The 27,632-nt window shown below is 35.8% G+C and overlaps 1 protein-coding gene across 5 annotated transcripts in view; it reads left to right on the top strand.

The window, feature by feature from the left end:
• Positions 1-27,632, top strand: part of Egfr (epidermal growth factor receptor) — a 526,694-nt gene that overhangs the window by 302,055 nt on the left and 197,007 nt on the right. The window lies entirely within an intron of this gene.

Raw genomic sequence — 27,632 nt, 5'->3', positions numbered from 1 at the left:
TGCCTGCATAACGTGCGTACGTATAAATAGGCCTACACTATTGACGATTTTTAAACTTCCTTATTTTCTCTTCAGTTAGTGTAGACCTGCTGAGACATTTTAATGACATCAGTCGCCTGCGATAGATGTTTCATACGTCCTAGTGAGAAATATCTTTAAGATCAACTGATTTCAATAATCATTTTCTATACTTGATAAGTGCAGCTTATCTAAAGGAACCAATATGTACAGGGACATCATTTTATTTTTACTAACATTTCTAATATTAACTTGGCTATATCTTTGGATTAACTTACCCCCCTCCACGACTAGAGTTCGATGATACTGCCGTAAAACTCAAACAAATCACTTTACTATGTATAGGAGGGAAGAAAAGTAGTTAATCCATTTACGTAAACTAGGAAATACCGCGATTTTGTGTTTGATTCATTTCATTAAGTTTTTGTTTAATCAAAATACAGTACAGTATTAACAATAAGTGTTTTTACTCACGAATTGAGCTATCCAATCGGACGAATTCATTATGCAGTGTAGCCTATATTATACTGTCTACAGCACGTCAGTGTACAATATAGAGAATGAAGTTAAATTGAAAAATAATCATGATATGGATATTTAAACACATTTTTGAAAATGGTGGCCGTTCATTTCGATACAGGCTTCAGTTCTTTTGTGCATATTATCGCACTATAGACTATTGTACCTAATTCCAATTACCAGTTTCGTCCTTCGTACGAGTAACTCATATTGAAATAATTCTGTACCTAAAAAAAAGTACGTACCTTACGTACTGTAAATTTAATCTTCACTCCTGCTCGATCCGAAAAGATCAAATTACTCAGACATGCTATCTACTGTCCGTCCAAGTGGTTTTGTCGCAGGGTCGTAGAAAGAGTGAAATCACGTGAGATTTAATTACTTAACGAGACCCTTTAATTTAAGTTATATTAAACAGTTGTATAATATTACGTAGATGTCTAATTCCTAACAGAAATTAATTTTTTTCAGAAAAGAGCTAAGACAGCCCAGCTACTAGCCTTTACATAGGGGCGAGCGTAAGCGGATGGGGGAAACCGGGATGCGACGTAAGCAAACGGACGACAGTACCTCTGCGAAGATATGATTCAATATTGAAAGCTGTTTTGTCACTGGAAAACGCGAAGATATTTCTAGAACGTTCGTTACTCGGTAACTCATATGCGGCCTTGGTTCTGTGTGGAGAACGGTTGGAAGTTTACTAGTAGAGGGGGTGATAGTGAAGTACATTCAAAAACTCTGGTACAATAAAAATTGAAGTAAAAATAAAATGATGTCCCTGTATAATAATTTGTGTTTAAATGCTGTTATGTAAAACTTAAAAATGTCTTTTCGTTGACAGTATTAGGTTTTGCTATTGATGAAGGACTGGCTTTCCAATTCGGAGACTCGTGTTCAGATATCGGTGAGACTTAAACACGTCGTTTAAAAAGACAATGCTGAAGGAAGATTTTCCGTATTGTTTCATTTCTTGTCGCCATCACCAAACGCTGTTAAGTATTTAGCCTGTATTACATATTGTTTGTAAAATAAATATCTATGGAACGACGCGTCAATTTAGAACAATGTATCGTCGGTTTACTTTTAAAACCCGTAAGTCTAATTTTCCCGAATGTTAGCTGGGATATAAAAAGAATAAGGAGTTATTTTGCCCTCTTGTACAATTTCCTCACATGCAGTTATGAGGTTTTAAAAGTAAGCCAACGACAGGCCTGTACAGGGTAAACCATAAGAAATGCCATTAATTTCAAAGGATTATTTTTTGAGATACTTCAAACAAAAAGGTTTAATACAATTTTGCTCGCTTTTACTTCCTTTTCGAGAACAAAATTATTTTATATGAAACATTTCATAGCGTATTTCGAGAAAACTATTGAATTAATTCCCAATATGCTCAGTCAATTTAAGACACCAGTGTGTTATGATGATAAATTATTTAAAGGACAAAACTAAATTTCTTTGAATGTGCAGAAATTTGATCTCAACATATGTAACTTTCCGTTCTGCATAGGGATTTTGAAACTTGATGCACTCTCCCAACCCTGTAAAGGTTATTGCCTGCTGGAGAGTTGCAGCTCGCATAATACGAGAGATAGAGGAGACAACGAGAAATGTAAACATAACATACACAATTGCTTTTAAGACAAATTCGATTTCTTGTATGTAGGTTTACTGGGAGGGAACTATTTATAATTGCCTGAAGAAAATGCTTGTAGTACGACAAACGGAGATTTTTTAAATCATTAATTAGATTTGTATAAAGTAAAATAAGTTTTTCTTGTTGTCTGTGCTCACCGAATATTTAATTAAAATCAAATCGAAGAGTTTAAAAATAATATTTTTAATTTAGTTCGTTTAACGAATTTTTTTTCCTTTAGAGTTTTAAGGGAACCAGGTAGTTATTAGGGGTCAAAAATCCGATTTTTTATTTTGTGTTTTAAAAACAGTATAAAACTTGCTCTTTAAAACAATATAAATACTGTGGGGGTATTTCTGCAGATAAGCCCTTTAAATGGCGTCTCTAAATTTGGCGGTACATATAATTCATACATCCTTCTTTTTCTTTAAATGCAATTTTCCAGAAGTTGACATTTTTCAAACTTAAGTGCATTTTTCTCTGAAACTACTGAATCGATTTACAAGAAATTTTTACAGTGTTTTCTGCAGCCTGTGTTCTATATAGTAAACCTACGTGTTTAATATCACACACATATCATGAGGGAAAAAAAATATATATACATTGAAAAAATGCAAAAAATCTTTAACAAAGTTCAATATTTTTTCTGTTTCACTAGGGGTGGAATATTTAACTAAATTTTGCTTTAGAATTTACAATATATTTCACTAGATAACTTAAAAAATACAAGGTATATGAGTGAAGATTGTAGCAAGTAATGTGCACCTGAAGAATGAGGTACACTTAGCAAAGTGGGAAAACAGGTTATCAGTTAAGGTCTTTATTTTCCACTTGGATACGAAACTGATTAATTGCCTTTTATGCCACTGAATTCAGAATGGTTGATTATATAAACATGGAAATTTTTATTCCACTCTGAGCACTAAAAGTCTAGAAATATTGAACTCAACTTTTATACTGATATTTTTTAATCGCACAGGCAACACTACCCACGCCCCTTAAATGTTTTAAAATTTTGTTTTTTTATAACGTGACTTAAGCTTCAGTATTGTTTATGTTCTCTAGAATATTCAGTTGAAATGGGAGAGTATTACCCGTCCTAGGTTACCTAGGTTAGAAAAGGTGACGGTGTGTGCGGTTCCGTGAGAAACACTTGCACTAGAGTTGGCTCCATCATGCCTTACCTTTTATTTACTACTGTACGGCTCTCTTTTTATATGAAGCTTTATGGTGATGGAATTTTAAAAGGCTCTTCCATTCCAAGGAAAGTGGTGGTGCCGCCGGGCGCGAGGGGTCCACTTTGAGGTGTTGTCCGCCCCCCCCCCCCCCCTTCACTGTAATGGTTTTCTGGAACTGGCACAACGGCGCGTGAAGCGAGGATCCGTAGCTTTGCCTGTTGGGTTTGGAAGCGCTTTATTGCTGCTCACTACATTGTTTTTTCGTAATAGATACGAACACTCTCAGAATAAAATGAGGTTATGTATATACGTAGAACTATAGCCTAGTATATACAGTCACGAAGCTTGAGTTGTGAGGGTGCTAGGAACAATAGACTGTGCAGATACTTTTTCGTATTGTCTGTGATGAGGCGATCCTAGTGGTTAGCAACTATCTATGGATGCATATTTAATATATATTGAGCTTCGTGACTGAATATACTGTGGTATAACTATGGGACCGAGGCGAGAAGGAAGAGAGAAAATACAGAGGAAACTGAAATTTACAATTTTTAAGTCTGAAATATCTTGGTTGAAATAATTCATACTTGCATGAAATGGATATTGATTCAGAGATAAATCAATATATATGGATGTGTAATGCAATAAGGAAAAACCTACGAAACAATACAAGACGGAAACTCAACGCAACTGAAATTTTATAAAACAATGACTGTCCCAATTTTAACATATGGGCCAGAGAAAGAAGAAAAATCGAGTCGGATAAAGTGAGATTTTTACAACGTATACTGCTGGTTATTTACTCACAGACCAAGTGACAATTATAGATATGAGTACCATTACATACTTTTAATCGAACTGCAAAAATTGTAGACTTAAAAAACGTTTTATTAGTAGTCTATCTATGTAATATTGAGGATGGAAGATCACCGAACCCAAAAACTTAAAATGGATTACAAACCAAAGAGTTATACTATGAAAGAGTAATGGAACGGAGAAAAATTCTCTCCGGCGCCGGGATTTGAACTCGGGTTTTCAGCTCTACGTGCTGATGCTTTATCCACTAAGCCACACCGGATACCCACCCCGGCGTCGGACAGAATCGTCTCAGTTTTAAGTTACAACTCTTGGGTTCTCTCTAGTGGCCGCCCTCTGCACTACGTCATAGATGTCTATGAACACAGGACTGAAGTCCACACATGTGCTGAGGTGCACTCGTTATGAGTGACTAGTTGGCCGCGATCCGACGAAGTGATTTACGCATATCATATCCTATGTATTATTTTAATGTACCGAAGTACATATGATATTTCCATGCAGATATTCTGCGTCATCATACAATGAAAGAGTAATGGAACGGAGAAAAATTCCGGCGCTTATTCCGTCGGATCCCGGCCAACTAGTCACTCATAACGAGTGCACCTCAGCACATATGTAGACATCTATGACGTAGTGCAGAGGGCGGCCACTAGAGGGAACCCAAGAGTTGGAACTTAAAACTGAGACGATTCTGTCCGACGCCGGGGTGGGTATCCGGTGTGGCTTAGTGGATAAAGCATCAGCATGTAGAGCTGAAAACCCGGATTCAAATCCCGGCGCCGGAGAGAATTTTTCTCCGTTCCATTACTCTTTCATCGTATGATGACGCAGAATATCTGCATGGAAATATAATATGTACTTCGGTACATTAAAAGAATATACAAAGAGTTATAGCCTACAGATTTGGGTCGATCCTGTACCAGATAAAATGAAAACTTCATTTGATGTTGTAACAGACCAAATGAACTCGATAGCAATGCAAGACGAAGAAGAAGAAGAAGAATTATCAGTTCCACTACATCCTCACTTCCAACTTTCCCTGTGATGTTTCCTTCCGGTCAGGGCCGGTGAACTAAGTCCCATACAGTACGGCGGAAAAGCTGTAACACAGAGGTGAAGTACTGTATGTTCCGTAACAGCCGCGCTATATCGGGATGTACTGTATTACCTACTATTTTACAGCCCTAAATCTCGTTACTGTTCATTCTCAAAACACAGCGTTATCCAGTTATTTTTGTATTTATATATTTTGATAATGATCAGTTTTATTTGAAGTTCTTCTAAAATTTACTTACCTACAAATGGCTCTTAGAGAACTCGAAGGTTCATTACCGCCCTCACATAAGCCCACCATCGGCCTCTACCCCGAGCATGATTAATCCAGCCCCTAGCATCTAATTCCATCTCCCTCAAATCCGTTTTAATATTATCCTCCCATTTACGTCTCGGCCTCCCCGAAGGTCTTTTTCCCCCTCAAGACTTCACAACTCTATATCGGCTTGTTCCTGCAATAACTCCTATGTGACATATTCATCGATTTTAAGATTTTTTCACTATTAAATAACTTAAATATTGATAATAGAAAATAATAAAATCTCCTATATGTAATTATATTTATTTCTTTCGAAAATGTAAGAATTCACAATCTCCTATGTACTACTGCCATAGGATCAATAAATGTGTTTTTCCTCCTACTGAACAATTTTATATTTTGCGCATAGGAGTTATTGCAGGAACAACGACGATATGCATTTCTGGATTCACCCTTACGTGCTACATGCTCTGCTCATCTCATAAGTCTGGAATTAATGTTCCTAATTATGTTAGGTGAAGAATACAATGCGTACAGTTCTGCGTTGTGTAACTTTCTCGTCAGTTTCTCCTTTGTCCTGTAACTTCATCCCTCTTAGCCACAAATATCTCCCTAAGCACCTTATTCTCGAATAGTCTTTATCTCTGTTCCTCTCTCAAAGTGAGAGTTCAAGTTTCACAACCATACAGAACGAGCGATAATATAACTAGTCTATTTAAAAAATTTTAACTCTCAATTTTTTTTAAAGCTGACTGGATGGCAAAAGCTTCTCAACCGAATAATAGCAGGCATTTCCCATATTTATTCTGAATTTAATTTCCTCTGGAGTGTCCTCATAAGTTAAAAAAAAAAAAAAAAAAAAAAAAAAAAAATCCAGTGAATCATAATTCGGGAAACATTGTGCGTGTGTGACTGTGTGGAGAATGAACAACATGAATCTCGCAGTATCTGGCATCGTGATTTCAGCCAGTACTGGATCTCGGATGACATGTCACGATGTATATAGGTTGCTTGCCCGAGATGTGCGTCTTGTTGCTTTTCATGCGAAAATATAATGGCGGAGATTTGTGTGATGTTGAGAGCTGATAGCGTCTAAAGAGCACAAGTTCCCAAAAACTTGAACCCATGTTAAGACGTATGTTGATCTGCTCAAACATCTACGGCAGATAAATGCTCAAGGCCGCATCACTGTAAACAACTCCTTGACTTTTGTTGTTCTACCATTAAATTTGTTTGCTGGAATGCGCACACACATTCAAAATATTCGTCTGATCTTTTATACTGTATCTCGAAAAGAAATTAGAAAACTAACTACCGGTACTTTATATGATAAAACTGTAATATCGTTTATAATTTTATTAATTACTCTGAATAGAATGTTGTCAAGTTTCAGAGGCCTCTGACATGGAAATTCTACACATCCAACCAAAAAGCCAGAAACTAAACACTCCAGAACAAATGAAATATACAGACACACAAAAACACACCCAAGTGAAATCCTCAACACACAACTCAATTTCAGAACACACACAGACTCTTTGACTCCACATTACACTACACAAACACACCCCCCACAGGAAACAAAACAAGAGGCGCTAAGACCACCAACAACCAGTTCTGAAGAAGACCAATAACAGATCGCAATATGTTAACCAGATTCGATAGAATTTAACACGAGAAAGTCATAGAATAACTTGCATATTCCGAAGTGATATAGTGTTAAAAGTTGTATAATCAAGAAGTATTTCTATTTTCTTTGATTCTGAAGAAGAGGATTCCACCATGTCTTCTTCATTCACTCTGTTATCCCCTTCTGTTATATTCATGAAATATGGCACATCAGATAAACAATATAATAGACTAGAGACAATGATCTCTGTAACGTTCCCGATCATGGATCAGTGATCGACGTCGGAGAAGCCTAGGGCGAAACCTGACGTGATTTGCGTCTCAATTGGGTGACTACCAGAGAACTGCCTGGCCTAGTTCTGTAGCAGGCCTGTCTCCAAACGCAGAAGTGTTCATTTCTCCCTATATAAGAGAGCAGCAAGTACGATGTCGCCGTGTAGAACTTCGGTTTACTTCGGGAAATAAAATGGGTCATAAACAATCAGATAACATTGTTCACTCAGCTTCAGTTTTGCTTATTGAAAACCTTGAAGTCAGTCGGGGAAAGTTCTTGTAAGCAACAAAATTAATAATAGAGATAAGAACAGCATTGTGTGCCAGCCTCTGACGGACACATTCGGTGCCCGGCGACGGTGCCGATGTCACTTTTGTCTGAAGGGCGCCGGCCTGCACGCTAGCGCCTGTTGGTATTTGTTCCTCTTGCGGGTCCGTTATGAAACTATTTTCTTCACAACGGGGGGGCCATTCCTTGGCTACAAGGCCCGCGTCCTAAAATTGTTTCTCGTTCTCAATTACTTCCCCAGCAGTGTCTCCCAAACGAAGCATGCTGTAAAACCGTCAGTGTTGCCCATTTTTTTTTATTTGTCCTCGTCGGTATATTCAATGATACTTATCAGTTGAATTATTGAGTCTTGCAGTAAGTTTTAAGGGCTTTTCGACGTGCATTTGTTATTTTACCTGCGGATGCTAGTTTCTCCAATCACGCTCGGTTAGCCAGCTATTCACTAGTGTCAGCAACACTATTTTACAGAACGAAAAAATCGTTGACGTTGAATCGATTCTATGTAGCTACTTTGTAGCATACGGGAAACAAGTCTGATACCGGTACGCTGAAAATCTTTAGTCCTATTCCCGACATGAACTTTATGTACGATAGAGGATCACGTAAGAGTAGTTCCTAGAAGGCTGATTTGGCCGTCTCTTCAGTGTTGCCAACTAATACTAGATATACCAAAAGAGGATAAAATCACACAATGCCATGTACTATAATAATAATAATAATAATAATAATAATAATAATAATAATAATAATAATACGTTATTAACAATAACGATATCTTACTCATTTGCCACATCTTTATGTTGGGGAGGTGTTTTCTAAAAGGTTCAATAATTTGTAAAAGAGTAGCCTGTATTTTTCTTTTGAACCTCTCGCATATTATGTTTGTAGATTAGTGTATGATCTAATATTAAAATGTATTTTGTTTGGCAACATGGAATTCATAGCTTTGATTAAACAGTTTATGATTCACGAGACCTAACCTAAAAATGTATTTTGTTCGATCACGTGAAATGATTGATACGAATTTCGAAAACGAATGCCACTTTGAAATGTATGCTTTGGAATATTTACTCCATTATTGTGATAAAAGTCTAAACACGAAAGAAATTAATTAAAATGTGAAATGATATTTCTATCGATTACCCAAGGGCATATATCACACGAAATATGTTATATTTATTTACACTTAGCCTACCTGACTCGAATCTTGAAATTGTAACCACAACACAAAGCAACACATACAATAATTATTATGTATTAACATTAATACTGATATTAATTAATTATTAGTATGTTCAAATTTCACTAGCTTCCACTAATCGGCTCAGAAATCTAGAACAATTTGAATTTTCAGAATTTAAACTACCGACAACTTGTGTCACTGCTGCCAACATAACAGTTATACAATCACTACCAGTTGTATTTCTCAGTACCGAAATTCGAAACGAAGTTGGCAAAAGAAAATTCAACCTGCAAACTAGAAAATCACCATAATTCACTAGCTTATGTAGTAATGGGGGAAAATGGTTAGGTTTCACCCTTACGATATTAGCACAGTCTAGTATATACAGTCACGAAGCTCAATACGTAGTAAATATGTACCCATAGATAGTTGCTAACCACTAGGATCGCTAATCTAACATTATTTGTCTTGAATAATCTATGCTTTTAATAGTATGAAATCCACACGGACAATGCAAAGGAGGATAATGAACTTTGAAACACTAGCTGAACGAGAAATACCGCATACCACTGGCATGTACCGATTTCGGAAGTTCTATTAACCATCCAGCTCACTGGATTCCACGCACCCTTATGTTAACACCTTACGTGTACTTTCTGAGTATCACAATGTGCAATAGAAATGGAGTAGGCCTATTCTTATAAGCTTGTCTCACAGCATCTTTCATGTTCGTCAGTGGTATTGTAACGGTTTTGTGAAACGATACCTTTTATGAACCCCCATTCTTATCACATGTGGTGAGGTCTGGGCTTCGTGGTGGCCAGGCAGGTGGTGTCGGCAGCGCAGGAGAACCACAACCAACCTAACGTCCAGGAAGAGCTTCATTAAGAGTTAAGACGTTGACCTCATCAACAATTAAGACAAGTAATGGTTCATATCTCAAGAAAACTCCTCTAAAGAACTGTTAATTTTATTTCTTAAGTTTAGGGGTTTATGTTGGTTATTATAGGGGGTAACAGGACTTTGTGGCCTCTCTCTATATGCATTTCTAGATTCACTCATGTGCTACGTGCCCTGCCCATCTCAAATGTCTGGATTTAATGTTCTTAATTATGTTAGGTAGAAACACTGAGGCTAAAAATAAAGGTGACCAATAAGATAAGTGAAAAGTTCAGCATACGAAACGGTGTCAAACAAGGTGATCCGCTTTCAGCTACATTATTTAGTTTGGTTATAGACTTTATATTGAAGAAACTGGAGATGAGGGGAAACATTACAACAAAATTAAGGCAATGTATAGCTTATGCTGATGACATAATAATAACTGCAAGAACAAAATCGGCTTTGATAGAAACATTGAACAATTTAAAAGAACAGGCAATGAAATTCGGATTGATAAAATTAATGAGAAGAAAACAAAATGTTTAAAATGCAGCACAAAAAGAGAAATTTTAGAAGATTTTAAAATAAATGATATAATGATTCAACAAGTTCCAAGTTTCAAATATCTTGGATCAACTGTTAATAACAACAACACCATTGAGGAAGAAATAAGAGAAAGAATTGTAATGGGAAACAAAGCATACTATGCCAACCTGCAGTTATTTAGAAGTGAATTGATATCTAAACAGTCCAAATTTAAGCTATACTATACTACAATAAGACCTGTAGTAACTTAATGCTAGTAAACATGGGTCCTTAAAAACTCCATAAAACACAGACTACTAATTTTTGAAAGAGCATTACTAAGAAAAATGTTTGGTCCAACTAAAATGAATGATGGTACATGGAGAATGAAATATAACAGTGAACTGAATGAGCTGATAAAGAATAGGGACATAATAAATCATATAAAATCGCTAAGATTAGGATGGTTCGGTCATATAAATAGAATGGAGAACAATAGACTGGCCAAACAAATATACATATGGAAACTAATAGTTAACAGAAAGCAGGGTAGACCAAAAAATAGATGGGAGGATGATGTCCTGAATGATTTGAAATTGATGAAGGTGGAGAATTGGACAAAGATAGTTGGAAGCCGTAAGGAATGGAAGAAAGTTGTTGAGAAGGCCAAAACTTTCATCTGAGAGTTGTAGAGCCTGAAGAAGAAGAATTGTGTTAGGTGAAGAATACCATTGTAGAATACAGAGAGAAATGGAGACATGTAGAAAGATTGCAAAATTCCAGTTATCCGAAAGTAGCTCTATCGTACGGACCAATAGGACGAATAGATCAGGGAAAACCACAAACTAGATGGTTAGAACAGTGAACAGAAACAGACAAAGGCCCAATTGTATAAAACTCCCTGACTAAAGATCAATTTTGATCGAAGATCGAAAAGTGAACCGAGTTCAGACACTTCTTCTATTGTATAAAACTTTTCTGCGATCAAATTACCTTGGTTCAAATGCAATCTAAGTTCACGTGAAAAGGATTTGGCAACATCGCATGAACAGGTGAAATACGTGATGCGCGGACAGGTTTGTTCAGTGTTGCCAATCTAGCGACTTTAACTCCTTTTCAACAACAATTTCTTTTAACTTTTATATTGCATAAATATGGATTTAGTGACCTTTTTAGCACCCCATAGTGACAAAATTTAATCTTTCTTTGTTGATAATGAGAAATCTAGCGACTCTACAATTAATTTTTGGCGACTTTCCGTACACTCTGTTGGAGACACTGGTTTTTTGTGCAATGTAAATAATGGCGGACAATAAGAAGAAGGTTGACTGTTCTCCGAGTTGTTATCATGTTATGGTGTTTGATACTGCTAAACATAATAAAGCTTTATAAAACGACAATTTTCGTTTAGTAAGACAGTTAGTTGAAAATTTATGAATGTACCTATCATATCCATTAATAATTAATGGTTCTTATAAACATAATATAATTATTGGTTATGTTATTTGATACTGCTGAACACGATAGAGCCTTATAAAATATAAGATTGTTTGTGTATTAAGGCAAGAAATTGAAAGAAATACATATAAATATACCTATCATATCTATTAATATTAATAATAATGGATAGTTTATTTGCACAATCTGTCACTCGTATATTTCAAACAGAAAAGAAATAACTGAACTTGGATCATCTAACTTAATCGGAGAAATTTCTTCAGTCAAAGTTGACTTTAGTTTGAGACAAATTAATCTCAGATTAGACTTATACAACATAAAATTTCAAGTTCAGCTGAAACAAGTATCAATTTAACCTCTGATCTAAGATTAAATGGTTTATACAATCGGGCCAAAGTGTCTAAACCGGAAAGTCAGAATAAGTACAGGGACATCATTTTATTTTTACTAACATTTTTAATATTAACTTGCCTATACCTCTGGATCAACGCCGTTTGCTACCCCTTCCACGACTGGAGTTCGATGATACTGACGTAATATACAAACAAATCACTTTACTAGGTATAGGAGGGAAGAAAAGTAGTTCATCCATTTACATAAACTAGGAAATATTGCGCTTTTGACTTTGATCATTTTCATTAGGTTTTTGTTTAATCAAAATACAGTACAGTATAAACAGTGAGTGTTTTTACTCACGAACTGAGCTGTCCATGCGGACGTATTCATTATGCAGTGTATATTACACTGTCTACAACACATTAGCGTACAAATTGAAAAATAATCACAATATGGATATTTAAACACATTTCGATACAGGTTTCAGTTCTAATGTGCATATTATCGCACTATAGCATATTGTACTTAATTCCAATTACCAGTTCTTCGTAATCCTCGGCCTCATCTCGCTATCACCAATTCCATCGACGCTAAATAACCTCGTAGTTGATACAGCGTCGTTAAATAATCAAATAAAAATAAAAAAACCAGTTCTTCGTACTAGTAACTCATGTTGAAATAATTCTGTACCTACTCTATAAAAGAGTACCTTACGTATTGTAAATTCAATCTTCACTTCTGCCAGAAAAGATAAAATTACTCAGACATATTATCTACTGTCCGTCCAAGTGGTTATGTCGTAGGGTCGTAGAAAGGAGGGAAATCACGTGACAGTTAATTACTTAACAGGCCCTTTTGTTTAAGTTACTTTAAACAGTTGTTAAGTATGGAATATTACGTAGACGTCCAATTCCTAACAGAAATTAATGTTCTCAGAAAAGAGCTAAGACAGCCCAGCCACTAGCTGGCGAATAAAAGCTGGTTGGGGAAACCGGGATACGACGTAGGCAAATGGACGATAGTACCTGTGTGAAAATGATTCAATATTGAAAGCTCTTTCGTCACTGGAAAATGCGAACATATTTTTGGAACGTACTGTGGCTACTATGAGTGTATATGCGGTCTTGGATCTGTGTGGAAGACGGTTGAAGGGGTGGGAGTGAAGTACATTCAAAAACTCAGGTACAATAAAAATTGAAGTAAAAATAAAATGTCCCTGTAGAATAAGAACCTGTATCCAACAACCCAACCCAGGATCTACATCTCAGTCGCTTCTAATATTCGCGTCCCGTCGTGTTTCAGGGCTGATACCGCGTCACGGACTTCTGCAGTGCAATACCTTGCCTGCTCTCTTTCCCTTGTAATAATAATATACTGTAGGTGCTGTCTGGCGCCAGGGATTGTGGCTATTCTATTCCGTTTCCCGACCCGGCCGGCATGTCTGCGCCTGCGCTTGTAAATCACTTTGTATACCGGGGTGATAAGACCCTCACCCGTCCAGGCGTGAGTGGTGCGTGCCTCAGGTTACAAGCCGACGCGTGCTCACGGCTCTTTCGCTTTTAATTTGTGGCAAGAAAAAGACTGCAGCTCAGAAATGGCAATCACCGTAGTGAAAGTCTCTTTACATCGTGTGGATCTCCTGCACTTTGCTATGTCAATATATGTTTCAAATAAATCATCAGTCATTTAACACAAATAAAGGAGTAAGACAAGGTTGTGGTCTATCCCCAATTCTCTTCAGTATTCACATGAACCGAATAGTTTAGAAATTACAGAAAGCAATAAAAACTGAAATACAGCTCACTATATTGCAATCCTTATTGTAAGCTGACGATCAAGTTTTGTTTTCAACAACAGAAGATTACATAATTAACAGCATTCCATTCGAATAAAATTGCTAAAAATTAAGGGTGCTATTCATAGACATTTCGCTAGCCCGCACTACAACCGTGCTAAGCTAATCCCGGCCATTGACTGATTACTTGTACAGGATTCATATCATATCATATATCACTAACACTGGTTTATGAATACGAAAAAACGTTAATTCGCTGATCATCCACCGGAAGCCCGCGCTAGGAATGTCTATGAATACGGCCCTATGGTATTAAAGTCGATTTAATACAAACTTTAGCCACGCGATTTTTAGAGTATAATTTTAGAATGCTTTGTTACATACTTTCGATGATCATTCGTTCTATTTCTTTTAATTTCACTGTACAGTAGAACCACGATTATCCGTCACCCTATTAACCGATTGGTCGGTCTTGGTCTCGCTTTTTTTTCTGCAGAAATATATAAAGTACTGAACATTGTATTAGCACGTTATTTTTTTCTAGACAATGTTATTACTTAAGTCTTTTCCCTTACACAGTATAGTCTACTATTCGAATTGTGGTAGTGTGTAACTTCTATATTTATTTTTTTATTGGGTTATTTTACGACGCTGTATCAATATCTAGGTTATTTAGCGTCTGAATGAAATGAAGGTGATAATGCCGGTGAAATGAGTCCAGCACCGAAAGGTACCCAGCATTTGCTCGTATTAGGTTGAGGGAAAACCGACCAGGATTCGTACCCGGACCACTTGGTTTCGCGACCAGACCGTTACTCCACAGGTGTGGACTTACAACTTCTATATAAAATGTCTTCTACGGGTGTCAAAAGAAATCTTGTTGTGCTAAGTATCGCGGGAAAAAAAATGTGTAAATAATTGAGTGGTTTGGGAAAAGAGAAACTGTAGTTCATCTCGCAACAGAATACAACTTTGGAGTGTATAAAGTATGTAAATCTACAACACGAGACCTTCACTTTCCACGGGCAGTCATTACAAGGAGTTTTCTTGCCCTTCAAAACCAGTCGTTGACAATGAGTCTTAAATTAGTGAACTTCTTACCTACTACCTAGCTGGTAATAAAAGGCTATAGAGGAATTTACCAAAGTGTATTAGCTATTCACTAAATTTACGAAAATATTTCATGGTACGGATTATCAGATTTTTTCTTTTAATCGTTCAGCCCATCCCCTTCATTACCACTGATAACAGAGGTTTTACTGTATTATTAAAATAATTTCCACTGTGTTAAAAGCATAGGGGACGAAATTTAGTCTTCTTCATTGAAATGCCAAAAAATTGCATAAATTCATTCATGTTTTATACTCCATTTGTTTCCACATTTATAAATTTCGAATTCTGTACATTGTAGCTAAATGTTGAAGGGCTGAACTACATAATTTTAAAGTCTTCAACTTTAATGATCTGCAAAAATCAAACGGGGGATGATAAATAGGCACTTTACCTTATGCTTAATATTTTAAATTTGCATTTTTTTTGGACTATGTTTTTTTTTTTTTTAAACCTTCAGTTGTATTCAGGATCCATTGGCCTTTCTCTAGCGGTCGGATTTCTTTACGATATGTATAAACCTGGGCAACCATCAATAAAATAATTTCTAATAAATTTTATATGTAACCTTTAATTATTTTTAATCATTCATTTTTATTGATGGTTGTTTTAAATTTCAAATTTGTTTATTGCAGTATGTTTAACATGGATTTATAGATATCTACTTATTAATCGGATAATGCCCATAATAGGGGCGAAAACGTTCACTAATATGTATTAGCAAAAATAATCTTTTTGATATTTTATTACAAAAAATAAGTCAAAGACTGAACAATTCAAGATTTCACATTTTTGTATTATGATTAATTCTTCATTTTTTATATTCCATTTGTTTCCACATTTATAAATTTCGAATTCTGTACATTGTAGCTAAATATTGAAGGGGTCTTAACTACATAATTTTCAATTCTTCAACTTTAATGACCTGAAAAAAACCAAATGGGGGACGATAAATGAGTACCTTACCTTATGCTTAATATTTCAAATTTGCATTTTTTTTATTATCGTTTTTTTTTTTTAACCTTCAGTTGTATTCAGGTTCCACTGGCCTTTCTCTAGCGGTCGGGCTTCTTTGCTATATGTATAAATCTGGGCAACATTTTTTAACTCTGGGGGAAATATCTTATAAGTAGTTATATTTAGATATGCCCTCACTCAGGCGTACAGAAATATGTTTTGAAGGCATGCGAGGTGAGGCTGCAACCTGTTTCACGCGAATATATGTCGAGCAATTAAGACTTGGAGGGACTAATCTTATACTTCTTATTTTATTACGGACTGCTACATTCGCCTGTGTCGTTGTTTGCTTTATCCATCATCATTAACATGTAGAATTCTACGGAAAATAAAAACAGCATTCCTGAGATTGTCAGCCTTGATTCAATGCAATAATGAGAACATTTGTGCCTTTGCGATCCGCATCTCCTTCAGCTGTCCTCAGGCCAACAGACTTAGTCATTGCATTGCCGCAGGAATTTCTATATTTTTATTTGAGGGCAGAAATTTTTTGAAAGTATTTATGTTGAACTCGGTAGAAATACAAGCACAGCAGGACTGAAACAAAAAATAAAGTAAAATAAAATCTTCTTGGAAGAAGAAAAGTTGTAGATATACAATCACGCAAATATCTCTCTGAGCCATCTGGCGGCTGTTGCTGTAACTGTTCCCAAGCGACATTCTTGTGTTGTTGTGTAGGAAAAATAAGAAGAAAGCAAAAGAACTTTACTTTGCAGGTATTTCAAGCGGAGAGTCTGGATAATAATTTTCACACGTGTAATTTTATATACTCGGAAAGTATGTAGCCGTCCACCATCGTAGCCGACCCGGCTCTTTTCCCTCTGGCGTTTATACTCTCTGATCAAGCCGGTGCCACGACGACAACCATCAAACAGTATCGGTAACAAGTGAATATCGAAAGGCGCTTATGCTGTTCCATGGGAAGAATTTTGGGGGGGGGGAAGCTGGTTTATTTTATGATAAAATGCAATTAAGGTTGATATTCTTTCTTGCTTATTTTACCGGTCTGTCAAAGAATAAGTAACACGTTTCACAGAAAATCTAAGAGATGACAAAATTGGTTGTAATGGCTGGGCCATTCCCAGACTAATATAAAATCTATTTAGTATCCAAGTCTAACTTGTTTTTCAGGAAGCAACCATAATAATTTGTAATGTAAAAACTAACTGAGGTAATACAAAGTAAATGAACCAGAACAACCATATTATGAACACAGTGTGCAGTGATTATTATGACGATGAGAACGACGACAGTATCTACAATTAAGGCAGCCGCATGAAGAATGTTGTTTCGATTATAAATAGGTCCCATGGTTATATAGACCTATCAAGAAAATGACGCAGGAGCTGCCAAGAATATCAGGACAGAGAAATAATTCTAAAATTCCATAAAAATATTATGGAACTGCATATTATATCTTTCGGAAAGTGATTTACATTTTCTCCGGATCTGCTTCAGAGATGGTCTCGTATACCCAATAATAATGATAATAATGATGATAATAATAATAATAATAATAATAATAATAATAATAATCTCTTTATTGTCAAAGTGTGAAATACAGCACTATAGACATTGTCAATATTTACAAATATAAGAAAATAAATTCTCTTATTTACAGATACAAAATTTTAATATGGTGGAGTAGCATCATCTGTACTTAATCCATTAATTTTTTTACACAGAAGATTAATACAAATTTGTCTAACCAAAAATATGGATTACCCAACAAATTTAATTTATACAGATTTTAAAGTATTAACTATTGAAGAAATTTATAAATATGGTAGTTTACTAACTTAGTACCACAGAAGAAATCAAATAAAAGATAAATATAATCGACATGAATATCGTACTCGAAGGCAAAAGTCTGCTTTCCCATTAATTGAGCCTAAATGTCATACAAGTGCAGCTCTTAAACATGGCGCTAGTTTTGGCCCAAGACTTTATAATAAAATTACAAACCATTTTCCAAATTTGAAATATTTAAAAATTGAACCTTTTAAGCAAGAAATTTATAGAATTATTCATGATATATAATATTAACAAATGTCTGTTTTTTATTTTTTATTTCTGTCGACTATATTCATGTTTTAATTGAATATCACTGGCTTCTGTCAATTTATATTAAATGTGTTTTTTTTTCTCTTTTTCTCCTTCTTCTTTTTTTTTTTTTTTTTTTTTTGCTCTTGTGTGTTATTTATTGGTTTGAATTAAGTTACTATATTTAGTAAATTGTCCTTGTAAATTTTATGTTATATTATTGGCTAAGACCACACCGTACACGAGCCTACCTCTTACGGTAGTGGCTAAATACATTTTTGTTTTATAAATTTAATTTGTACTCACTAGCTAGCTAGTTAAATAAATAAATAAACAATACAAATATTTGTAAAATTCTATATAACAGTGTTAAAACTACTATATATTCTAGATACGATTTGTATCTGTATTACAGAGATAGATCCTATACGATGAATATATATTCTATAAGCCAAATATATATATATATATATATATATATATATAACCTTTATACCATTCTATGCTCCTAATATTAATTTTACAAAGCATTGTCTTTTAACCATTCTTTTATCCGGGATTTATATTGACTTATAAGTAAGATCTGTATACATAGAGGCAGTTTATTAAATAAATTAAAACCTATATAACCATAACGCATTTGCATTTTGCTTAATGTAGCAGAAGGAAGTACAAAACTAGTATTATTTCTAACATAATTATGGACCATATTCTTCCTAACAGGTTATGGTCCGTCTCAGGAATCTGTGGAGTAAAAATACGAAACAAGACCTCTGCGCAAGCGGTACGTGGGAGGGCAAGGGGCCAATCACTGCTCTGGTGGGAGGCATTGCTTGAACGAAGCGAACAATCGCTTGCAGGAGGGGATAATTTCTATCTATATTCTACTCGACCTTCTATCACGAGCATCTTACCCCTTAGCGAACTCGAGCTGATGCTGCCCGCAATACACTCTGGCACAGATAGACTCCGTCCCCATATGCGCGAAGTTACTCCACAGATTTCTGGAACAGACCATAGTTGTTATATTTTTCTTTAATGCATAGCAAGCAAGTTAATGCTGTATATAATAACTCGATAGTCAAAACTTTTAATAGTAATAACTTAATAATAATAATAATAATAATAATAATAGTAATAATAATAATAATAATCTGTTCATGTCGCAAACAAGAATTTAAATTAAGACCAGCTGCCTGAATCACGATTCTGAAATCATACAAAAAGATCTGCAAGCTGAATAAGAATTACACTGCACTAAATGTAAATAGCAGGTCTGACCCTGAAATAACGCTGCAAGACAGAATAACACAGAATGGCGTGACGAACAACTCGTGGCGCTTCTACTGAGTGACGCTGTAAATCATAAACAGTTGACACAACGGGTGAAAACGAGAGAATGTATTTTAGAAACAGACTGATTTGCGATATCTATTTAGGATCAGGTATTATTAGAGGCTTCATAAAGGACATGTCATTATAATGGGGGAGGAAATACCAGACAAATACCGTCTAGTCCACACCTGTGGAGTAATGGCTAGCGCGTCTGGCTGCGAAACCATGTGGCCCGGGTTCGGGACAAGTTACCTGGTTGAGGTTCTTTTCCGGGATTTTCCCTCAACCCAATACGAGCAAATGCTGGGTAACTTTCGGTGTTGGACCCCGGACTCATTTCACCGGCATTATCTCCTTCATCCCATTCAGACGCTAAATAACCAAAGATGTTGATAAAGTGTCGTAAAATAACCTACCAAAAAAATACCGTCTATACTATGTGACATACGAATCTCTTCAGCATATAACATCTTGTTACAAGACATTAACATCGTATGAATACCCAAACTGACATAATTTCGCAAAAATTATTCATAAAATCTTCGCTATTGGATGACAATAATATATATGATCTTAAATCTTCGAAACAGAAGCGTTGATATAATTGACAGAGCTATTCGTATCGATGAAAATTTGAGAAAATGTCCATGCATTGAACTCACTCATAGATATTTTTCACTCTGAAACAGTGGCAATATCATCCGTCTGTAGTCATTTCTGTGACTTGTTTAATATTATAAAACACCGATTTCCGGGGTTTTCCCTCAACCCAATATGAGCAAATGCTGGGTAACTTTCGGTGCTGAACCCCGAACTCATTTAACCGGCATTATCACTTTCATCTCATTCAGACGCTAAATGACCGAAGATGTTGATAAAGCATCGTAAAATAACCGACTAAAAAACACAGAACGTGCCCTGAAATATCTGCAACTGCCAATGAAGAATCTGTTTGAGGCTCAGATCCTGTTGGATAGAACACGTATTGTCAGAAAATTTCTGATTAGGGATGAAATGAAAGATGGTGGCTGCTTGATTAAAGTCCGCCTTTGAAGGTTCATAAGAAATTAACGAACTATAAGGATTAATTGTAAAAAAAATTATACCCTAATGCTGGTCTGCAGAACCAGTAAGTAGGGGAAATATGACGTCAGCCTCACTCCACTTCTCATGGGGATGATCGACTTCCGCGTAGAGTTGTTTATATTTTCTGCTCGTGCAAGGTCCATCAGTGGCAGCACTGTAATTTTCAAAAAGGATTGTAATAAATTCATTGTATTTATAATGCGTTATCTCGTTTCAAGGTTTACAATTATGCTAGATTTTCTGTCGGCAGGTTCTTTGAGATTTGTTTGCGCCTAACCTGCTTTAGATTTCCGAAAACTTGCCTCCTATCATCACCTACGGAAACATAAATTTATAGTATTTAAGTAATGAACCTTGAAAGTCACTATTAATTTCAATTCAAAATGAACACAACGAGTGACGTCCTTAATTTAACAGTATATAACTAAATATTCAATATATACAGTTCGTAATAATGAACTTACCCGAAAGTTTGTGCATTCCATAATTCTTAATATGGGCTTTGTTGAAATGTAGTTTAATATTGAAATGACTAGTAGAAATAAATTGGATGGGACACAGTAAACAGGCAATTTTTTCGTCTTCAAGAACAAAATAATCATAATCCCGTTTCCTTTGGAATTAGTATTTCTTCACGAGTTTAGATTTTGTCATGTTCCAGTTCTCTTTAAACTGCAGTACGCGTATTGTGCATTGATTGATTGATTGATTCATTCATTCATTCATTCATTCATTCATTCACTCATTCATTCATCCATCCATTTATATATTTATTTGGCTGGAGTGCGTTACAATGTTGAATGACAGCATTGACATCCGGTCATATAGCTATCACACACTTATCAACGTACAAATTATCGTCCTATTACTAGTAAAACCAGTTAAGACCAGTAGGCAGTAGGTTATTTTACTACGCTTTATCAACAGCTTAGGTTATTTAGCGTCTGAATGAAATGAAGGTGATAATGCCGGTGAAATGAGTCCGGGGTCCAGCACCGAAAGTTACCCAGCATTTGCTCGTATTGGGTTGAGGGAAAAAGGAGGCAGCAATGCAAGTTTTGTAAAAATAGGAATTAAAACATTATTAATGCACGAAAAATCATAATAAATTCTTCAAATAAAATAATTGGTTTGTTGCCTGCATGCAACATTTCGGACTTATTTCATTTTAGTAGACAACAGAGCACGGAAAGATAAGTCGGGGACTGTACTTAACTTATTTTACACAAAAAGAGGACTTAATCGGCTTTACTAGTAGGCCTAATAGACGATATATACATAGGTAGACCTTCTTACATTATATGCACACACATATTTTAAAATTTATTTTACATGTCTCTTAACTTATTTATTTCCCTCATTCATTTTTCTCTTATTTTAAAAAAGGTTTGTTTCTAAGGATTTTATTATCTGTTCAGTTGTAATTCTTGATAGCGTATTGTATGAATGTTGATGCAGCCGAGCGTAACTAGAACGCTATGACCGCACTGGTAGAAAAGGTGGATGGGGTAAGAAGGTGTAGTAAGGCAGTCGCTCTGAGGAGCTACAGTTCTGCAGGTCTGCCCTAATGTGTAGTCATGGCATTCTTGGCTTTAGAAATTGAGGCTCTTGCTTGAATTACGTAATAGGAGTAGTAGTAGTAGTGGTAGTGGTAGTGGTAATAATAATAATAATAATAATAATAATAATAATAATAATAATTGGGTTTGTACCTTGCTAGCTACTGATCAGTGAGTCTCTATTTGTGAATGAGTAATGTTGATCTATAATCCCATGAATGTGGACGGAAAGGATCGGTGAAGGTAATAGATACAATCCTGCTATTTGAAACAATGCACAGAAATGTGTTTGCTTAATGTAGATATCATTAGACTTGAGGTATTCATGTAGAGCAGAATGTAGGCCTGCTTGTTGATGTCCAAAAACAGGAAACAACTCTGATCGAGGGCGTTGGACTGTGTCACTTCTTGCTAACCAATACCAGAGCTCTGTATTGGTCACTTGGTCCCGAGGGGACAAAGAAAAGCTCGATCTATAAAACGAGGGCGATTGTTTCACATTCCGACCTTGACTGCACAGTCCTGCAAGGTCGAACTGTACCACAGCATCCCTTAAGTATTCTGTCTCGTCTGCTTGCCCCCACCACGTCCACCCCGTTACCTGACCGATGTAATGTACCTGCTTTGATCTTCCTATTAAGACCCCCTTCTTCCCCTCACTCGAACACCTGTTCTATCTTGTGATCCTTCCCCCTCTCTCCGGCTTCTTTACCAATTCCTTTAGTGAAACATCGGTGACGATTCGAAAACATGTTGGAAAAAATTCGCGCCGTCGCTGTAACCACGGAGACTTGTTGCTATTGGTCGCCTCTCCGCCGGCTGGCCGGGTGGCCGGACTGCACGAATAACGTAAGTGCCACCGCAGTCATGGTTACTGGTGAGAGAGAGAGAGAGAGAGAGAGAGAGAGAGAGAGAGAGAGAGCTCCGTCATCTGCTTTTGCTTGCCTCTCTAGGTGTCATTTCTATTCATACTTGATTTACTGCTATTATTGTGCGCTATGGCTTTACTGATGAGATTTCTAGGAATTTATTCCCTCGGGGTTGCGTGTGTTTCTCTCCATGTATTTGTATATGTATATGTATTTATTCACACTGCAATGGGTATATATACCCGGTGGCAGTGGTAACTAATTACACTCAATAATGACAATAATAAACTTGTTAATTAAAAATACAATTAATAATAATACTAATAATTGATACAAATAATTAATACTAACATTAATAATAATAATAGTAATAATAATAATAATAATAATAATAACAAAAATAATAATAATAACAGGGAATATCCTAAATTAAATTAAGCACGATCACTTAAAATAACATTTAAAATAAATCTAATTTGTATCTTAAACGTAAGTTCGAACTAAAACCACGAGAATGATATGTTCATATCTGCACAAGTACCTTTCAACATTACACTCATTTCGCTGTCAACTCATTCACTGCACTGAAACTACGACACATTTCACTGATTCTATCCTGATTTCACTAACACTTCAAAAACATTTCACTGTTCAAATACTTTGCACTGCCACTATAAACTATAAAGCTTTACTGACAGGAACACGTTTCACTTACACAACACACTTCACTGACACAACACTTCAATAACAAAATATCATTTACACCATTTAAATACTGTGTATAATTACCGTCTATTAGTAAAGTCCTTAAGCCTATTTTTAAATACATTTTTGGTTGTTGGTAAAGCCTTTAGTAAGTCTGCAGGTAAAGCATTCCAGTCCCTAATAGTACGATTGAGAAAAGAAAACTTTCCAGTGTCCGTCCTCTGTCTTATTTCTCTCAATTTATATGAGTGGTCGTTCCTTGAAGAGTAATTTGGAGGCTGCAACCTATTTTTTATTTGTCTCCAGGCAGGCTCACCTCTGTATGTTTTGAACAGTGCGCATAATCGAATTCGCGTTCTCCTGTCCGTGAGTGTGTCCCATTTTAATGGTGAATTTTTCCGACAACACTTGAGAGCCCGTTTTTTTTTTAATCTTTTCCAGTGTCTTAATATGTTCTAATCTGTAAGGATCCCAACATGCGGCGATTTGGTCCATGCTGATGAAATTGAGGACTCCACTAGTACTTGTTATGCCCAGTACTGCTTCAGAATTCTCACACACGTCAAGATTTAATGAGAGCTAAATTATCCGACGCAGATTATTATTATTATTATTATTATTATTATTATTATTATTATTATTATTATTATTAAAACTACTATTAGACTTATTATTATTGTTATTATTTCTTTCTTGCAATTTTATCTTATCCTGATTGCATAATACTTGTATACGGCGATGTTTCTTACCTAATGATGATGAACCCGAAACTTGTTTCATTTCCACATTGCCTTTCCACTTTTTCCGGGCAGTTCAAAAGTTCTGCCCATTAGGCTCTAGGCATCAGGTATTTTTATAGCCTGTATTTTAGGCCTATTTCATATCCTTAGTGGGCTGTGTTTTGAACTTATGGGTGCTGATGTCACTGCCTTTTGTCTGTTAGACTCTATCCTGATACTTCACTTAAAATCTCCCCTATATAACAAGTTGTCTTACTAGTCATAGATTCTGGTTTCTCTGTCATAGGGCCAGATGGACGAACCATTTCTAATAAGATTTACTTAAAACATATTTTCTAGTTTTGTACATGAACCTTTATGTATTCTACGGCGCAGGTGACTAAAACCTGTCATATCGTAACAAATAGATAACGTACCGGTAGTTCTTTTGTTTTATAACCGTGTTCCTATGTACCCTCTTTTGTAATCTGCTCCATCTTTATAGAAGCCTCCCGCGTAGCTCAGGCGGTAGCGCGTTTGCATACTGAGTCGGAGATGCGCTTGGTTGTGGGCTCGATTCCTGCTTGGATTGATTACCTGGTTAGATTTTTCTGACACTTCCCCCAACTATAAGGTGAATGTCAGGTAATCTATGACAATCCTCGTTTTCTTCTCGTCAAATGCCACCTCACAATCACCAAATCCATCAACGCTAAGTAACCTAGTAGGCCTAGTTGATGCTGCGTCGTTAAATAAGACTATAAAATCTTTGTAGACACGAAAAGTGGATTGCATACGATCTCTCATACTAGGTCTACTATTTTTGCTACTTGCTGAACGACTGCATTGCTACTACAATTAGGCCTATTGCTAACACTCGGACTATCGCCATAATCGATACTGCTAACATTTAATTACTATTGCTACTACTTATCAATATTGCTAATACTTCATCATTGCTACTATCGCCACTGCATTTATACATGAATAGTGTGTTATCTTTAGGCACTATGTATAAATTTTATAGTGCTGCATAATTAGAATTAGATCATCAAGCAGCAGTAAAACAGTACCTAAGCTTATAAACATCTAAATTAGTACAACAAATAACAAATAAGGAACCTTATTGAAAATGAAAGAAGAAAAGGAATTAAACTTGTATAAGAAACAAGAAATCATAAGAACATTACCAAAATAATATAAAAGGATGAGCAAAATAGTAAATATGTAGCCTATTACAGCGTTCTACCTACAATATATTGCACACTACCACAACATTACTGTTGGTATTGTTATTGCTACTGTTATAGTTCCAGATAATGGAAAATAATACAAATTTATTTGCTCAGATTAGTACAATGGTAATATTTCAGACCTATACTTCGTTCCATAATGTCTGACAGGAGAAGTAAACATTACCGGCAGAGAAGGAGAGAAGTATAATTGCTCTTCAACCACAGACTGAGGTTTCATTCCATGCTAATCTTGGAGTTGAGCGGAGGTAGAACGCTTCAGACCGCCCAACTTCAAGAAGGAAGTATAAGCACAGTCTAGTATATACAGTATCGTAGCTCAATACGTAGTAAATATGCATCCATAGATAGTTGCTAACCACTAGGATCGCTAATATCGCCTCATTACAGACAATGCGAAATAGTACTGGCACAGTCACTTGTTCCTAGCACCCTCGCAATTCATACCTTCATACCTGGACAATACCTATTTCATAACTAGGCCTACTTCTGGAAAAAATGTAAGGAAGATTTTGGAGATCGTGATTCTTTACAAGAGACGAAAGATGACCTGAGTCTAAGTTCTTCACTTCATTTTTTCACAATTGTGACGGAAATGAATCTTTGTCGCATTGTTAAATCGTTAGAGAGAAGTTATTTTATCTACTTTCTGTCATTTTCCTTAGACTAGGAATTCCTTATCTTGAAGTATTATTTATTATTACCTACTTAGTTTCCTTAGACCAGTATCTCATCTCGGAGTCTATTCTTACTTTCTGTCAGTTCCCTTAGACCAGTAATTTCTCATCTTGGAATGATATTCTCTAATTTCTATCAGTTCTCTTAGATCAAGATTCTTGAAGTGATATTAGTTTCTGTCATTTCCTTTATAGTAGGAATTTCATATCTTGAATGATATTCTCTACTTTCTATCAGTTCCCTTAGACTAGGAACTCCTTAACTGCAAGTGTTTTTTCTCTATTGTTAGTTCCCTTAAACCAGGAATTCCTTATCTTGAAGTAATATTCTCTACTTTCCGACAGTTACCATAGACCATCTTTGCCTTGAAGTAATGTTCTTTATTATCTCTCAGTTACTTTAGATCAGGAATTCCTTACCTTGAAGTGACATACTTTTTCTGTCAGTTCCCTTAGGTCAGTAGTCCTACTCCTTATCTTGAAGTGATATTCTCCACTTTGTCAGTTTCCATAGAGCAAGAATTCCGTCTCTGAAAGTGATATTCTCTGCTTTCTGAGAGTTCTCTTAGATCAGGAATGTCTTATTTCAAACTGTAGAAGTAATATTCCCCTTCCTTCCATTTTGAAATAGTATTCCGATACTCAACATTGTGAGTAAATCAATGAGAACGTAGGCTACATAGTAACATATAATAAAGTGCCCAGTTCAGATAAACGGATGAATAAGTAAATGGATTTTAAATATGGGAAAAGTTAAATATAAATGAAGAGTCCACTGCAAGAATGATGGATGTCATTTGGAATACATTTTGCAGGAGAACCAATTGAAAGTTTGAAATGCTTAGCGCTCAAAGCTTAACTGTGATTTTCCGATCATTACTGGACAATGACTATCAGTGTTAATGCCATATAACTCTCTATGTACATTCTATATGAAGAGTCCACTGCAAGAATGATGGATGTCATTTGGAATACATTTTGCAGGAGAAGCAATTGAAAGTTTGAAATGCTTAGCGCTCAAAGCTTAACTGTGATTTTCCGATCAATACTAGACAATGACTATCAGTGTTAATGCCATATAACTCTGAATGTACATTCTATATGTCTTAAGCTATGCATTAACAGTCTTGGTTCATTTTCGACAAGAAAGTGACATCCATCATTCTTGCAGTGGACTCTTCAAATATAATTTAAATAAGAGTAAATAAATATATGAAGTTGTTACTTGGGAAGTCGTCTAATCTTTGATCACGTGGATACTTATGCCCTTCTTCCATTAGTTTTCTTTATTTTTGAGCCTCTCTTCTCTTCTCCCCTCCACTCCTCCTCTTCCTCCCCTGCCCCTCGTCCACCTGGCAGGTAGCTCCTTGCCGGAGGCTGGATTCTCCTCTCCTCGTTTCTCGCTAC

The sequence above is a fragment of the Periplaneta americana genome, chromosome 1 (genome assembly GCF_040183065.1).
Source record: "Periplaneta americana isolate PAMFEO1 chromosome 1, P.americana_PAMFEO1_priV1, whole genome shotgun sequence".
In the NCBI taxonomy this organism is placed as follows: Eukaryota; Metazoa; Arthropoda; class Insecta; order Blattodea; family Blattidae; genus Periplaneta; species Periplaneta americana.
This window is presented reverse-complemented; position numbering and strand designations above follow the sequence as displayed.